Here is a 14,890-nt window from a genome sequence, read left to right on the forward strand (position 1 = left end):
ACAGTATCAGTTTGCAATGTAATCCTGGTCTGTAGACAAGCAACTTAATTGTATCTTGGGAAGAGAAACCTCTGTCTCCATTTGACCATGCATTTCAACACTCATGATGTGTATAAATGTGACAAAAAGGTGGTTGTTGACTTTGGCAAGATAAATTTCAGTGGAGGAGTGGAGGGACGTCCCCATTAGATGAGAGATGAAGACTGAGTTGGAGGGGAGGTGGGGGGATGTGACTTGAGTATCAAGAATTCACTGTAGATCTTTGGTTGCAGAGTGCAGAATATATATGTAAAGAGGTCAGTAACCAGAGATGTGGACAGAGGTCCACAGCATTAAATGATGTTCTATAATCACCATTTATAAGACACTTGAGCAGCTTGAAATCTTAATGCGAAGGATCTATCTCTTCTTAGATTTAACATCTGAATTTACCACACCAGCCTTCCCACACTTTATTTCCTTGTTTCCATTCTGGAGAAGCCTAAAACTTACTGAAGGGATAGTGTAGAGTTTCTTCTTAATGTCTGTTAAACGTATGAATGGATGAATAGGTGGATGCACGACGTGTCAAAGATGTGCTAAGAACTTAAGGATTTTTATCCCTGAGTGCAGAGCTCCTCATGCAGATGACTGAACCCATGGTGGTGGGTGGCTGAGAGGATGCGGCTTCTCAGGACTCTGCAACTGACGGCTGCAAGATGGGCGCCCTCAACGTCAGTGTTCAGAAGCGCATTTAGGCAGACTGCCACACCTTATGTCCTGGAGGGATCCATCCCTGACCTGAGCAGGTGAGTTCACAGACAGACTTGCCTTCCACCTGGGGGAACGGGACTACTGTCTGCTCAGAAGCTTGCTGTGGTCCAACTCTTGTGCCATTTAGAAAGACTCAAGAACGAGCAGATCCAGCTCCTCTCTAAACTTGAACTCAACATATATCACAAAGAGATATTCTCAATCTCTTTCTAGGGATACACATTGTCCTTAGGAGCCCCCAGAGGACACACACACACACACACACACACACACACACACACACACAACCTGGAGCCTTCATGCAGGCAGTAGCCCTAGGAGAACTTGCTGGCTTATAAGGCCGTCACTCATTGTTTGTTAGGTTGCAGATGTCACTGGACCTTTTTGCATTAATAACTAATGCAAATGATGATTAGCAGAATAGTCTGCATACTAGGAATACTTTTAAATAACCTTACTATCCAATTAAATCTGATGACAATAAGAGAATTTCTATGTTCATGTTTTTCAAGTGTAACAATAAACTACTGAGAATTTCCAGTGTGGGTGTGCATAGGGGGAATCCTACAAAGTCTGATATTGCTGGTGGGGATTGCACTTAGCACAACTTATTCACAGGTTGATTTATCAATATGCATTAATGAATCCAGGAACTTTTGACCTTCACGCATTTGGAGACTGTTCCTTCAATTATTCATCCTCAGCATAACACCTGCCCCTCTATTATACTGTGCATATTCCTCATGTTGTCTGGGAATTCACTTTCAAACACTAATGACCTAATCACATTCCCTTGTCTCTACAGAACAGGAAATTGAAGTACAATTGATGTTCACCGACTTGCATAAATACAAGCAGGACTATCAGCCTGGCGTCGCAAGTGAAGATAGATTTCAGAAGTGACACAGAGCAGCAGGAAAGCAAGACTTATTTGAATACGGTGTCATGTGCAGCTGAGCACCATGCAGTCTGCACTCGGACATATAGGGTGTCTGTCAGTCTCTGCTTTTCCTCTTAAGAGAAGGATGACCCCCCAGCCAAGTTGCTTAACCTCTGTACATTACTGTTTCTCCAGCTACAACATGATGTAAAGATATGTTATTCTCTACCTTCCAGGAATGTTGTGGAAAATGCATGAGAGAGAAAAAATGCATGCATTCACAATAGACTAAGTCCCTATGACTTTCTGGGTCAGAGGTCCTGCCCTAATATATAACTTTTCAGTTCCAGCCACCCTAAGACTACTCACAAATGGCCGTTCAAGTACAAAGTAATGCAAGGACTTATGCCTATTGAATTCATTCAACACAGAGTATGATAATATCTGAAGTGTAGATTGGAAAGTAATTACGTAGAAATAACAGCTTCTTCTATCCTATCTAAGGTCTCAAAAGTGCTTTCCCAGATGGTATCTCATTAGCCTCTACATCTGAGAGGTTTTATCCAAAAAAATGGCCAGCATGGGGGAAACGATTTACCCAAGAACCTATGATGTGCCTGGCCCCCAGTGATTTACTGTAGTGTTCTTCTGCAAAGCCCATTCTTGCTGGGTTACAGTACATGTTATTCTTTTTTTTTATTATTATTGAAGTATAGTTGATTTACAATGTTGTGTCAGTTTCTGCTGTACAGCAAAGTGATTCAGTTATACATATATATACCTTTTTACATTCTTTTCCATTATGGCTTATTACAGCATATTGAATATAGTTTCCTGTGCTATACAGTAGGACCTTGTCGTTTATCCATTCTCTATGTAATAGTTTGCATCGGATAATTCCAAACTCCCAATTCGTCCCTTCCCCACCCCCTCTCCCCCTTGGCAACCACAAGTGTGTTCTCTGTCTGTGAGTCTGTTTCTGTTTCATAGATAAGCTCATTTGAGTACACATGTTATTCTTAAGAAATTAACATAATTATTAAAAGTGGAATGGGAAAGGATATGAAATAGTGTGAAATGGACCAATGGTTTTCTTTCACACACCCAATGGAAATGCTAGAGTCAGTTTCCCTTTTTCCTAAATTATCTGAGAAATGACTCCAGCACAGAGAAATGACACTGAAGTGAATACGTAATGAAAACTTATACATTTCCCTTCCATTTAATATTTCCACATTATTGTCTTATAATCATGCTGTTTGGATTGTATCAAGGGAATCTCCTTTAAAGGAAGGTCAGGTATGAAATAAGACTATTCATACCTATTCAGTACTGTATGTATCATCTGCCCGATTGACTTTTTGCTCCTCACAGTAACTGTCTAATATGGATAGAATTGTTTCCATTTTACAAGTGAGGGAAGGCAAATTCAGAGACACTGTGACGCAGCTATTATAAAATTTCCCATCTGCTTTTCACATCCCTTTTTTGCAGCCTCTAATGATCACTGCCTAGAGCTACATTTCATAACAGGTTGCAAAAGCATGATGTACAAATTCTTTAATTACTTCTGCATGTATTAGCGGAAATTCTTTTATAAAAGAATTCTTCCCTCAACAACTATGCGTAGGTATAACATGCACAGGAAAGGCAAGGTGTATATACAATTCATTGGCAATATTTCCACTTTCAAAAACCAGGTGTTTCCCTAGGACTCTCAAAGGTGAGCAGTGAGTTGGTTTTGTTGGCTTTTTTTTTAGAGTGTCATAGATGTTTCTATATTTGACTTGTTTTAGTGCACGATACTCATTAATGTTTTTGATGTTCAAATTGTTCTACCTTTGGCCAATGGGAGGCCCTGAGGTTATGAGTCTTTTTGATATAATTTCTGGTATGAGAGTTCAGTCCAGACTCACCTGGTACAATCCTTACCTAGACCAAAAATCAGGCATTTCTCCAAGGAAGCCTGGTTCCTTTTAGTGGGAAATTCAGTCTAGGGACTACAGTTGCTGATTACTACTGTGTTGGTCATTGTTTCTTGCCCTTTCAGTGCATAGAGCCAGTAAACCTAGGTTTCATATTTAAGAGAATTTACATCATTGGCTTGCATCCTGGGCTGCTCTTCTGTCCCCTTACAGGTACGCATTTTTATCATCTTTTGTATTAACTGTACAGTTCTTAAAGTATAAGAAAATATAACATACACTTGTTTTCTCCCCCTTTCATATGTAAAAGTTGTCATATGCTACACCAGTGCTACCCAACAGAAACTTCTGTGGAGAAGGGAATGTTCTGTACCTGTGCTGCTCAACACAGCAGTCATTAACTACCTGAGTTTTATTCAGGAATTGAACATTTAGCACCTAAAACGTGGCAACTGTGACTGAGTAACTGATTTTTAAATTTCATGTAATTTTAATTTAACTTACTGTAAATAGCTACTTGAGGCTAGTGGCCGTCATATTGGACAGCAGCAGCTCTACACACTTTTCCGCACCTGGCTTTTATCACTGAACAATATATCCCGGAGATGACTCCACAGCAGTACAGAGAAGGAGTCGTCATTGCTTTTTATAGCTGCACAGTCCTCTCAGATGTAGATGGACCACGGCTTATCCAACCAGCCCCTTATTGGTGGATATGTCTTGTTTCTTGCCTTCTGCTGTATGAACTGTTCCGGCAGGAATGGCTTTGTGTTTATGTCTTTTTGTCTTTTTACACTGTTACTTTGGGATAGATTCTTAGAAGAGACATTGCTGGTTCCAAGGGTAAGTACCCTGGTAATTTCATAACATCGTATCAAATCCCCTGGCTAGGAGTTATACCATGTTAACATTACCACCAGCAATGTACGTGACTGCCTATTTCTTCACAGACTTATGTAAATGATGAGAAGAGGCATCTCGGTGTTTTGTCTGTTTGTTTGTTTTCTTTGCATCTCTTAATCCAGAGTTAGGTTTCACACTTTTTAACGTGTTTAAGGAACAATTGTTGGGGAAATCCTTTTTGTATCTAGTGCCCTTTCTCCTTCAGAATGTTCTAATTTGCCTTTGCTTTTTCATAATCTTTCTACTACAAGGTAGATAACCTTTGTCATTGATGTAAGCTGTACGTTTCCCAATTTGTAATTTTTCAGTTTAATTTGCTTATGGGATGCTTTCTGCCTCACAATTTTTAATGAAATCAGGTGTATTATGGTTTTCCCTTATTGCTTCTGGATTTGAAGCCATATTTAGAAAACTTTTCTTCACTACTGGCTTTTAGAGGAATTTATTGTGGGTATATGTTTGTGGACAGGAGAGAGAGAAAGGGATCATATTTGAGCGTCAGGTGTAAGAGGACCCCAGAAAAGAAGTGACCATCATGTGAGAAATATGTGAAAACCATTTCACTAAGTCAAGAGAATTAGGCGTTTGGACCAGAGTCTTGGTCCTGTGTTTGTCTTGATAGCTCGGTCTCTACTCTTTTCTGTCTCTTGTGGGTATGGATCCAGGCTCCCCCTGACTGGCAGAGAAGGTCTTCATGAAGCAGGAACTCCATGTCACCTCAAATGGACCTGTCAGATGACTAAATGGATAGAACCACCCTCTCAGGGATAAAACATACAAAACCAGTTCTGAAATGTACCACTCTGACAGAGCAAAGGTCTAAGAGAAAATAAAACCTCCAGCTGGAGCCTGTGAGGAGAAGCAAAACTGAGACCAACACTGTTCACCTCATCCTTGACTCTCTGAGTGATGTCCCGTCAGGAGAAGGTAATAGCCTATTCGTCCTATGCAAAAAGACGGGGGTTTGAGTTAGAAGGTGCCACAGTTTTCCCAAGTTATAGCCTCTCCCACTAAGCTACATCATTTCCTGTTTCCATGCTGATTTCCAGGACTCAGGGTCAAGCTTGGACTAATCTTGCTTAGAATGGAGCCTGAGGTCATGGGGCTCCATGGGGTGGGCACTAACATCCATCTTGTTTCCTGGGGGCTTTTCCAGTTATGCAGGTCTGGAGATGAAGAGAGGGAGGTTGGGATGCAGACAAGGAATTGGACTGACAGTTCCTGCCACATAGTACACACACAGTACACATTAATAAATTAATGAGAAGCGGGATAGAAACTACACATACGCCCTTTTAGTCTTTCTATACACATCTGAATTTTTCAAAGTAAGTTAAGATCACACTGTACTTGTTTTTTTCCAGTAGACTTTGAGGAAACTTTTCACTTCTGTTTTAAAACTATGTATCTTCCATTGAGGGGAAAAAGAAAAATGTGTAGAAAATGGAGAGCGATGCCACCTGGTGACCAGAGTCAGAACTGCAGGTGTAAAAGTCTGAACTGGGGGCTTGGCAAAGGATGGGGGATGGAAAGGACTGTGGTGTTGGTGGGGAGGGGAATGAATTTCATCCTAAAGGCAAGATTTCTAGGCTTCACACTGGCAGCGATCCTTCTGTATTCATGCCCATGCTGGGATCTTCAAGCCCTGGGACCGGAAATCTGGCCCGTAAGTGAACTGAGTAGAAAGCTGCATGAGTTAGTGTATGAATAATTGGTGTAAAGAAATTTGAGACAAAGAGACATATACAAATACACACACATACAAAAAACTGTCAAATCAACTGTTTTGATCTGCTTCCGAATCCATGAATATATGGATAGCGTATTGGTAATCAGTTTGCAATTTTTTGTATTTTCAACATTTTAGTCAATGTTTCCATTCTGGAAACAGCATAGAAATGCAAAGTTATAAAACAAAAACATCTTCTGTCTTCAACAATCCACACTCAGTGATTTATTATCAAAGAAATCTGTTTAGTGTCTAAGTCAATAAATGTATTTCTACACTATTATTTTGTGACTTGGCTGCTGATATACCGGTTTTGCAAAACTTTGTCTCAGTACTTTGTTAGGGCACCAATTAATACTTCTCTTTGTTTAACACATATGGAGAAATATAGACATGCGTTTTTGGAAACCAAAATTACATTGCCACACCCATCTGTCCCTACCTTTTGGCCACCATAATACAAAGAGAGTTTCTCTTAACTTATTGGTGCCTACTTTCCAGATTTTTCTCTGTATGTAATGCACTAACATATTTAACCACCCTCATACACCCATGTTGATATATATTCTTTTGCAGAAAAAGGGTCATCATATTTTACTTTGTACATCATGACAACCCTGTTCGCTTAATATGATTTATTTCCTATTAATTTATTTAGCTTGGTTTGTTTTCAAGTGGTTTTTCTTTGCATCCGCTCTTGATATCATCGACCTAACTCTACTGTTTAAGAATATTTTGTACATTGAAGAGATAAACCCACGTCTGAATACAATATCCCCCAGATTTTCACACACCTTTTAATGTTTGTAATGCAGAGGGTATCTAATCCTTTTTAATGAGTTTTAGTGTTTTTATTTCACTTCACGTTGTTTTAAAAGGAACAACTGAATAATAATGCCTTCTGGGATGCCGAATGTCAGTTCATAGGATAAAATGTAACTCCAGATTACTTTCTGTAACTCCAGATTATGAATCCTGGAGCAGCAATTGATAAGGTTGTTTCTAGGTCATGTTACTTAACTTTTAAATTCTGTTCCCTGAAATGAATTCAGCAAGGTAGCAGGGTACAAGATTAATATACAGAAATCTGTTGCATTTCATTACACTAATAATGAAATATCAGAAAGGAAAGTAAACAAATAATCCCATTTAAAATCCCATCAAAAAATGAAATACCTAAGAATAAACTTAACCAAGAGGTGAAAGACCTATACGATGAAAACTATAGAACATTGATAAAAGAAATGGAAGGTGATTCAAAGATATGGAAAGATGTCCCATGCTCTTAGACTGGAAGACTTAATATTGTTCAAATGGCCATACTACCCAAAGCAATCAACAGATTTAATGTAATCCCTATCAAAATACCTGTTACATTGTTCACAGAACTAGAGCTAAAAATCCAAAAATGTATATGGAACCACAAAAGACCTAGAATTGCCAAAGCAATCCTGAGGAAAAGAACAGAGCTGGAGGCATAACCCTCCCAGACTTCAGGTTATACTACAAAACTACAGTAATCAAAATAGCATGGTACTGGCACAAAAACAGACATATAGATCAATGGATAGAATAGATAGCCTAGGAATAAACCCACCCACCTACAGTCAATTAATCTTCAATAAAGGAGGCAAGAATATACAATGGAGAAAAGACTGTCTCTCCAACAAGTGATGTTGGGAAAGCTGGACAGCTACATGTAGATCAATGCAATAAGAACACTCCCTCACACCATATACAAAAATAAACTTGAAATGATTTCAAGACCTAAATATAAGACATGACACCATAAAACTCCTAGAAGAGAACATAGGTGAAACACTCTCTGACATAAATCGTAGCAATATTTTCTTAGATCAGTGTCCCAAGGCAAAAGAAATTAAAGTAAAAATAAACAAATGGGACCTAATTAAACTTAAAATCTTTTGCACAGCCAAGGAAGCCATCAACAAAATGAAAAGACAACTTATGGAATGGGAGAAAAATGTTTGCAAGTGATGTGACTGACAAGGGGTTAATATCCAAAATATACAACTCCGTATCAAAATATAAACAACCCAATCAAAAAACGGGCAGAAGATCTAAATAGATATTTTTCCAAAGGAGACATAAAGATGGCCAACAGGCACACGAAAAGATGCTCAACATCACTAATTACTAGAGAAATGCAAATCAAAACCTCACATGAGTCAGAATGGTTATCATCGAAAAGTCTGCAAATAATAAATGCTGGAGAGGGTGCGGAGAAAAGGGACCCTCCTACACTGTTGGTGCGAATGTAAATTGGTGCAGCCACATGGAGAACAGTATGGAGGTTCCTTAAATAGCTAAAAACAGAGCTGCCATAGGATCCAGCAATCCCACTCCTGGGTATATATCCAGAAAGAAATGAAAACTCATACACACACACACACAGTGGACAATTACTCAGCCATTTGCAGCAACATAGTTGGACTTAGAGAATATTATACTTAGTGAAGTAAGTCAGACAGAGAAAGACAAATATTATATGATATCACTTATATGTGGAATCTGAAAAATAATACAAATGAATCTATATACAAAACAGAAACAGCCTCACAGACATAGAAAACAAACTTATGGTTACCAAAGGGGAGAAGGAGGGGGGAGGGACAAATTAGGAGCATGAGACTGACAGATACAAGCCACTATACATAAAATAGATAAGTAACAAGGATTTACGGTAAAGTACGGGGAATTGTATTCAATATCTTTTAATAACATATAATGGGAAATAATCTGATATCCAAATCACTTTGCTGTGCACCTGAAACTAACACAATATTGTAAATCAACTGTACTTCAATTTTTAAAAATACACACAAAAAATTCTGATTCTGATCATTTATAAGTACCTATTGGTCTTGAAAAGAGTTTAGGATTAAATGAGATAACATGTAAAACCCCTTTCATATAGTGGTTGTGTACATGTTAATATCCTACCATTCCGGTTCTCTTTCCAAAGGGCAACAGCTTGTGCTGCTTTCTGGGTCCAGTTCAGCACCTCAAGAATCAGCTAGTCATTGTGGCCCCCACACCCAGTCCTCTTGGCCCACGGAGTAGGATTTCATCCCTACCATCATCTTCATGTCCAATGGGGAGCATGACACAGCCCAGATTCCACATCAGGCGAGTTTTCCACTATCAGTCTTTTAAGCCCTGGAATTCTATCATCTAAACAGGAGGCTGCTGCTTGATCTGTGTAGAGGGCAAAGTGTAGACATTTGACCCTGGAAAATTTACATACTTCGCGAATCTGAGGTTGGCCCTCTGTAAAATGGGACTCAGGGCGCCTACTTCTAGACTTGTAAGAAGAAAAGGAGAAAACCTCAAAGAATGTCTGGCATGCAATAGGACTTTGAGATATATTACTCCTGGCCCACCTTGCCTCCTCTGTCCTATAAAATAGATTTGAAACAGCACCTGGAAATGTAGCAGCAAGAAGAGAACTTTGGTGCCATCTCATCATTTCCTTTTTCCTCATGCTTTCTTGTCTCCTTTTTTTCATTCCAGTTTGACCAGAAGCAATTTCTTATTGAGCCCCAGGAAGAAGAATCAGCACAGAAGAGCAAAGAATAGGAACAGGTCAGCTAGACAGAAGTCATCAAACATATGTCCAGTTCCAGAGCCATCAACTGACCACAGGACCCGGGTTGAGTCTCTTCCCCTGTGTCGGCCTGAGTCCTAACATAGAAGTACACTCAATATAGAAACAGGGGTTAGGGGTGGGGCCTTTTCGGTCAGAAGACCAGGATTTGATACTGGGAACCATTACTGGCTGGTTGATTTACCTTGAGCAAGTAATTTATCTAATATGTGTGCTATAATTGTTGCTATCTTTTATTACTATTGTGGGTTTATTATGCTTTCAGTTTTATGAGTATTATTATTTTTCTTACCACCCAGCCAAGTGTGAATGGTAGGAGTGGTGATTAGCACAAAGTTAGGGATGAACCCAACTGAGGGTGGAGAATATAGGAAGTGAAAACAGAGAATGGAGGTGAAGTAAGCAGACAAGCCCTGGGCCCTCCCTGGGTGCCAGGCCCTGTGCCCACCCTTTCATGACCCAGGGAAGGTTCTTACCCAACAGCACTCCTGGTTCTCAGCTGCAGACAGTGATGACCTGGGGGCTGCCAGGGAGGTGCCCAGATGAAGGACTATACCCTTATTAGCTCCCTCCCCATTGAAGACCACCAGAGCTGCCTCTCCATTGCCATCTCCCTGCTCTTTGCCTCTGGGTATCGGAAAAGGTACCCCGTGGAAACTTCCACACCTGACCCTTGAAGGGCTTTCCTCATACAAAAGATACTCTACCTTCCTCAGTCCTCAAAAGTTGTCCTGCACAACTTACATTCCCACCAACAGTGCAAGAGGGCTATGACCCAGCAATCCCACTACTGGGCATATACCCTGAGAAAACCATAATTCAAAAAGAGTCAGGTACCACAATGTTCATTGCAACACTATTTACGATAGCCAGGACATGGAAGCAACCTAAGTGTCCACTGACAAACGAATGGATAAAGAAGATGTGACACATATCTACAATGGAATATTTACTCACCCATAAAAAGAAATGAAATTGAGTTATTTGTAGTGAGGTGGATGGACCTAGAGTCTCTCATACAGAGTGAAGTAAGTCAGAAAGAGAAAAACAAATACCGTATGCTAACACATGTATATGGAATCTAAAAACCAAAAACGGTTCTGAAGAACCTAGGGGCAGGACAGGAATAAAGACGCAGACGTAGAGAATGGACTTGAGGACATGGGGAAGGGAAGGGTAAGCTGGGACGAAGTGAGAGAGTGGCATGGACATATATACACTACCAAATGTAAAACAGACAGCTAGTGGGAAGCAGCCGCATAGCACAGGGAGATCAGCTCGGTGCTTGGTGACCACCTAGAGGGGTGGGTTACGGAGGGTGGGAGGGAGACGCAAGAGGGAGGCGATATGGGGATATATATATACATATACCTGATTCACTTTGTTATACAGCAGAAACTAACACAACGTTGTAAAGCAATTATACTCCAATAAAGATGTTAAAAACAAAAAAAAGTTGTCCTGCACACTAAGGAAGGGGGACTCTGTGGTAAAGAAGGAAGTGCCTGCCTCTCAGAGGTATGTCATCTCCACATTTTTACCTGACATATTGTACTTTTATCACTAATGACTTTATACATTTCCTATACACAGCCCATCGATACACACACACAAACACACACACACACGGAGATATGCTGTCAATTCCACTTGGTTCTACTTTATCTCCCCCATGAAATTGAGCACAATGAATGCTTTTCCAAGTTAATGAATGCATGTGCACATGTATGTGCACTATCATATTCATCAATAGGGGTTTTGAGGGAGTACCCCTTGGGCCTGTTATATCAGGGGAGAACAAAATGACCATTTCTCCAGCCCTAGAAGCCCACTGTCTAAAAGGGAGGCTGCTCCATTGTCCTCTAGAGAGGGCGAGGGATGGAACCTCATTCCCAAACTCCCACTTATCTGGATAGGTGATAGAAGCTATATGAGGAGGAGCTTTGTCATCTGTGAAATGGGACTCATCTTTAACACAGAGCTGTCCTGAGGGGTGAATGAGAAAACCTGGGGCTAAGGCAGGCATTATGGAAAGGTGTTTCTCATTGTTTCTCCTAATGAGAATATCGATATCTTTATGAAGGAAGCAAATCTCTCTCTGGTATGCCTTGAGTTCGAAGTTTTAAAGACAGAAGGATCTCTAGTTTCTTGGGAGGCTCAGAAGCTCCTAAGAGCTGCCCAACATCGTGCCTCTGAGCAGACCCTAATCCAGTTCCCCACGCTGGGAAGACAGGCTTGCCTTTGATTCACCTGGTGAGCTCAGTGAGAGGTGACACCAGGGCAGCAAGCTGTGGTGTTTGCCTAACTGCTGCTCCTGGACTGCTCCGCATGTTAATACGTTTATAGGAAAATTCTAGACCTGTCTCCCATTCAACAGTGCAGGGGTCCTCAGTTCATGCGTCATCCAGCCACGTCACACCACAGTTTCAACCATCTGCTGTCTCCCTGTGAGACAAAAACCTAAAACGTACTACCATTTCATTGAAATACAATTGTCAATTCTTTCATTCACTAATAACTAAATATATATTGGGCTTAAAATTTATACTGTTCCATTTGAGGTGTCTCATTAGCTCTGTAGTAGAAATAAGATAAGAAGGAAAATTAATATATGGGCAAATTTAAGAGTTAAAAATGAGCTGAGATGGCTCCTTCACATTAGCTGTCAACTTGCTCAAGTTTCAAGGCATTGAAGATTAAATAATCCCTCTTTGGACCCCTCTTCCCCATTCAGCCAAAAGCCTCTCTTTCTCTTTGTCTCTGCCTCTCTATTTCCTTCTCTCTCTCTCTCTCTCTCTCTCTCTCTCTCATGATGAGACCTCATTTTCTGTAGATAAATATAGAAATATATAAACGTGCATAATAAATATGTAAACACCTACATAAGCAAACTTACAGGAAGATATGATGAAGATGAAAACATTCAACGGTTACCTTTGGGAAGTATGTTTTGGGGTAATGATTTTTTCCCCCTCCACATATACTGTGACATACACAGTGGAATGAACCTCATGCACACTCCTGAACACCCAACTGTCTGTTAATACAGAAGCAGCATCCATGAAATTAATAAAAATAATACAAGGCTGCTCAAAATAACTAGTTTCATATGTAACACGAATGAAATGCTCAGATTAAAAATGACTGAAATAAACAAGGACAACAAATTAGCTCCAAGTTCCCATTAATCACTCCTCTACTCCTCCCAGCTCCCTCCTATGCCCACGCAAACCCAGCACTCACTTCTGATTCCACTAGAGGTTCACCTCAGGTCGGGTGGAAGATGCCTGCATGATGTCCTGCTGCTCCTGGGAGAGGGTGTGCATGGAGCTGGAGGTGGGCATAGGCGCTGGGATGGAGAACACACTCTGGGTCTCACTGGGGCTGGCGTCCCTCACAAACAGCTCGTCATTCACGATGCACAGACTGAAGGAAAAATGGGCCCTCAGACTACGCCTGGATGGACACCCACACCCCCAATATTGACTCCGCTCCCACTGGCACTCAGCAACCAGATTCCTTCCACGCCCCTCCTCTGTCTGTCTCCCAGGTTCCTTGACTGGTACCTCTGCCCCTCCCCACAGAGCCCACCTTTGGAGAGACTGTCCACCACCCTCACTCGATTTATAGGCTTATCCCCAACCCAGGGGCAATTTCGCATTTACCCTTTACCACAGCCCAAGGGGTGGACGCTCTGATCCCCATTCTCGGAAGAAGACACTGAGTCACAGAGAGGTCATGTGACTTGACCAAGGTCACACAGCGAGTGAGTGTTGGGTCAAGGAGAGAACGCATAGGCCGATTCCAGAGTCCATGCTCTTCTTAACCACTAGGCTAGACTGCTCCTGGGATCTCCCTGCTGGCTTTCCACAATACCGAGTAAACCTAAGGTCTTCGCCACCGCATTCCCACGCCCCTGAGCGCAGGCGGGGATGGGCATTCCCGCCCACAACAGGGCTCTCACCTGGAGTACCTGGCAGGGGTAACGATGAAGGTCCGGGTGAAGGCACGCACGCAGCCCTGAGAACTTCCTTCCACTTCAACAGCAAACAAACAACAGTATCCCTTAGAGCCGCACGTGCTGTACACGCTCACACGGCGGTCCCCAGTCAGGCTGTGACTTCACACTCATGCTGAGAGGGCATTTGTTCACGGGGGCCAGGGTGTCGGCAATGGGGAGGGCAACTCTAGGAGCAGTCTGCGCCCAGTGACAGGGCCCCTGACAACCACTACACAGGTTCACGGGATGCGTTTTTCACAGCCGCCCAAGAGGTGGATACTACTACCCCATTTTGCAAATGAGGAAACTGAGAGGTTAAGTAACGGCCCAAGTTCTCAGAGTGAGTATCTGGGATGAGAGCCACCAAACTCCGCAGCCTGTGTCCCCAACGCCCAGGGTGTGCAGGGCAGACAGGCATGGACACAGCTCAGACCTGGATTGTCTGTGGGAAGCCTGAGGGCTGGAGAACACAGTGGGGAAGGGGAGGGGAGGCTAGGGGAAGGGAGGTGGAGGGGAGGGGGGAGGGGAGGGGAGGGAAATGAAGGGATGGGAGGGGAAGGGGAGGGAGGGGAAGGGAAGGGAGGGGAAGGGAAGGAAACGGGAGGAAAGGGAGGGGAGGGGAAAGGAGGGGAAAGGCAGGTAAGGGAAGGGAAGGGCAAGGAAGGGAAGGGAAGTGAAGAGAGGGGTAAGGGAGGGGAGTGGAAGGGAAGGGAAGGGGAAAGGAGGGAAAAGGCAGGGAAGGGAACGGAAGGGAAGAGAAGGGAAGAGAAGGGGAAGGGAAGGGAAGGGGACGGAAAGGAAGGGAAGGGGTCAGGGAAGCTGGGTGGTTCTGGGAATGAGCCTGGCCAGGGGGAGGCAGCAGTGGGGAATCTGGAGAGGGGACTCTACACACACTCACCTTCCTTGAACAACCCGTTGACAGAGAAGCAGAGCATCCTTTCCTGAAAGAGAAGAGCCAAGGTGCCCAGTCACCACCTCCACCTTCTACCCACCTGCGGCTTCCTGGGCCCGCCCGAGGGAGGAAGCAGGCGCTCACCGTCTGGAACCACGTGTCCACCACGAAGGAGCTTAA

This window comes from Balaenoptera physalus (assembly GCF_965194825.1).
Source record: "Balaenoptera physalus genome assembly, chromosome: X".
Classification (NCBI taxonomy): domain Eukaryota; kingdom Metazoa; phylum Chordata; class Mammalia; order Artiodactyla; family Balaenopteridae; genus Balaenoptera; species Balaenoptera physalus.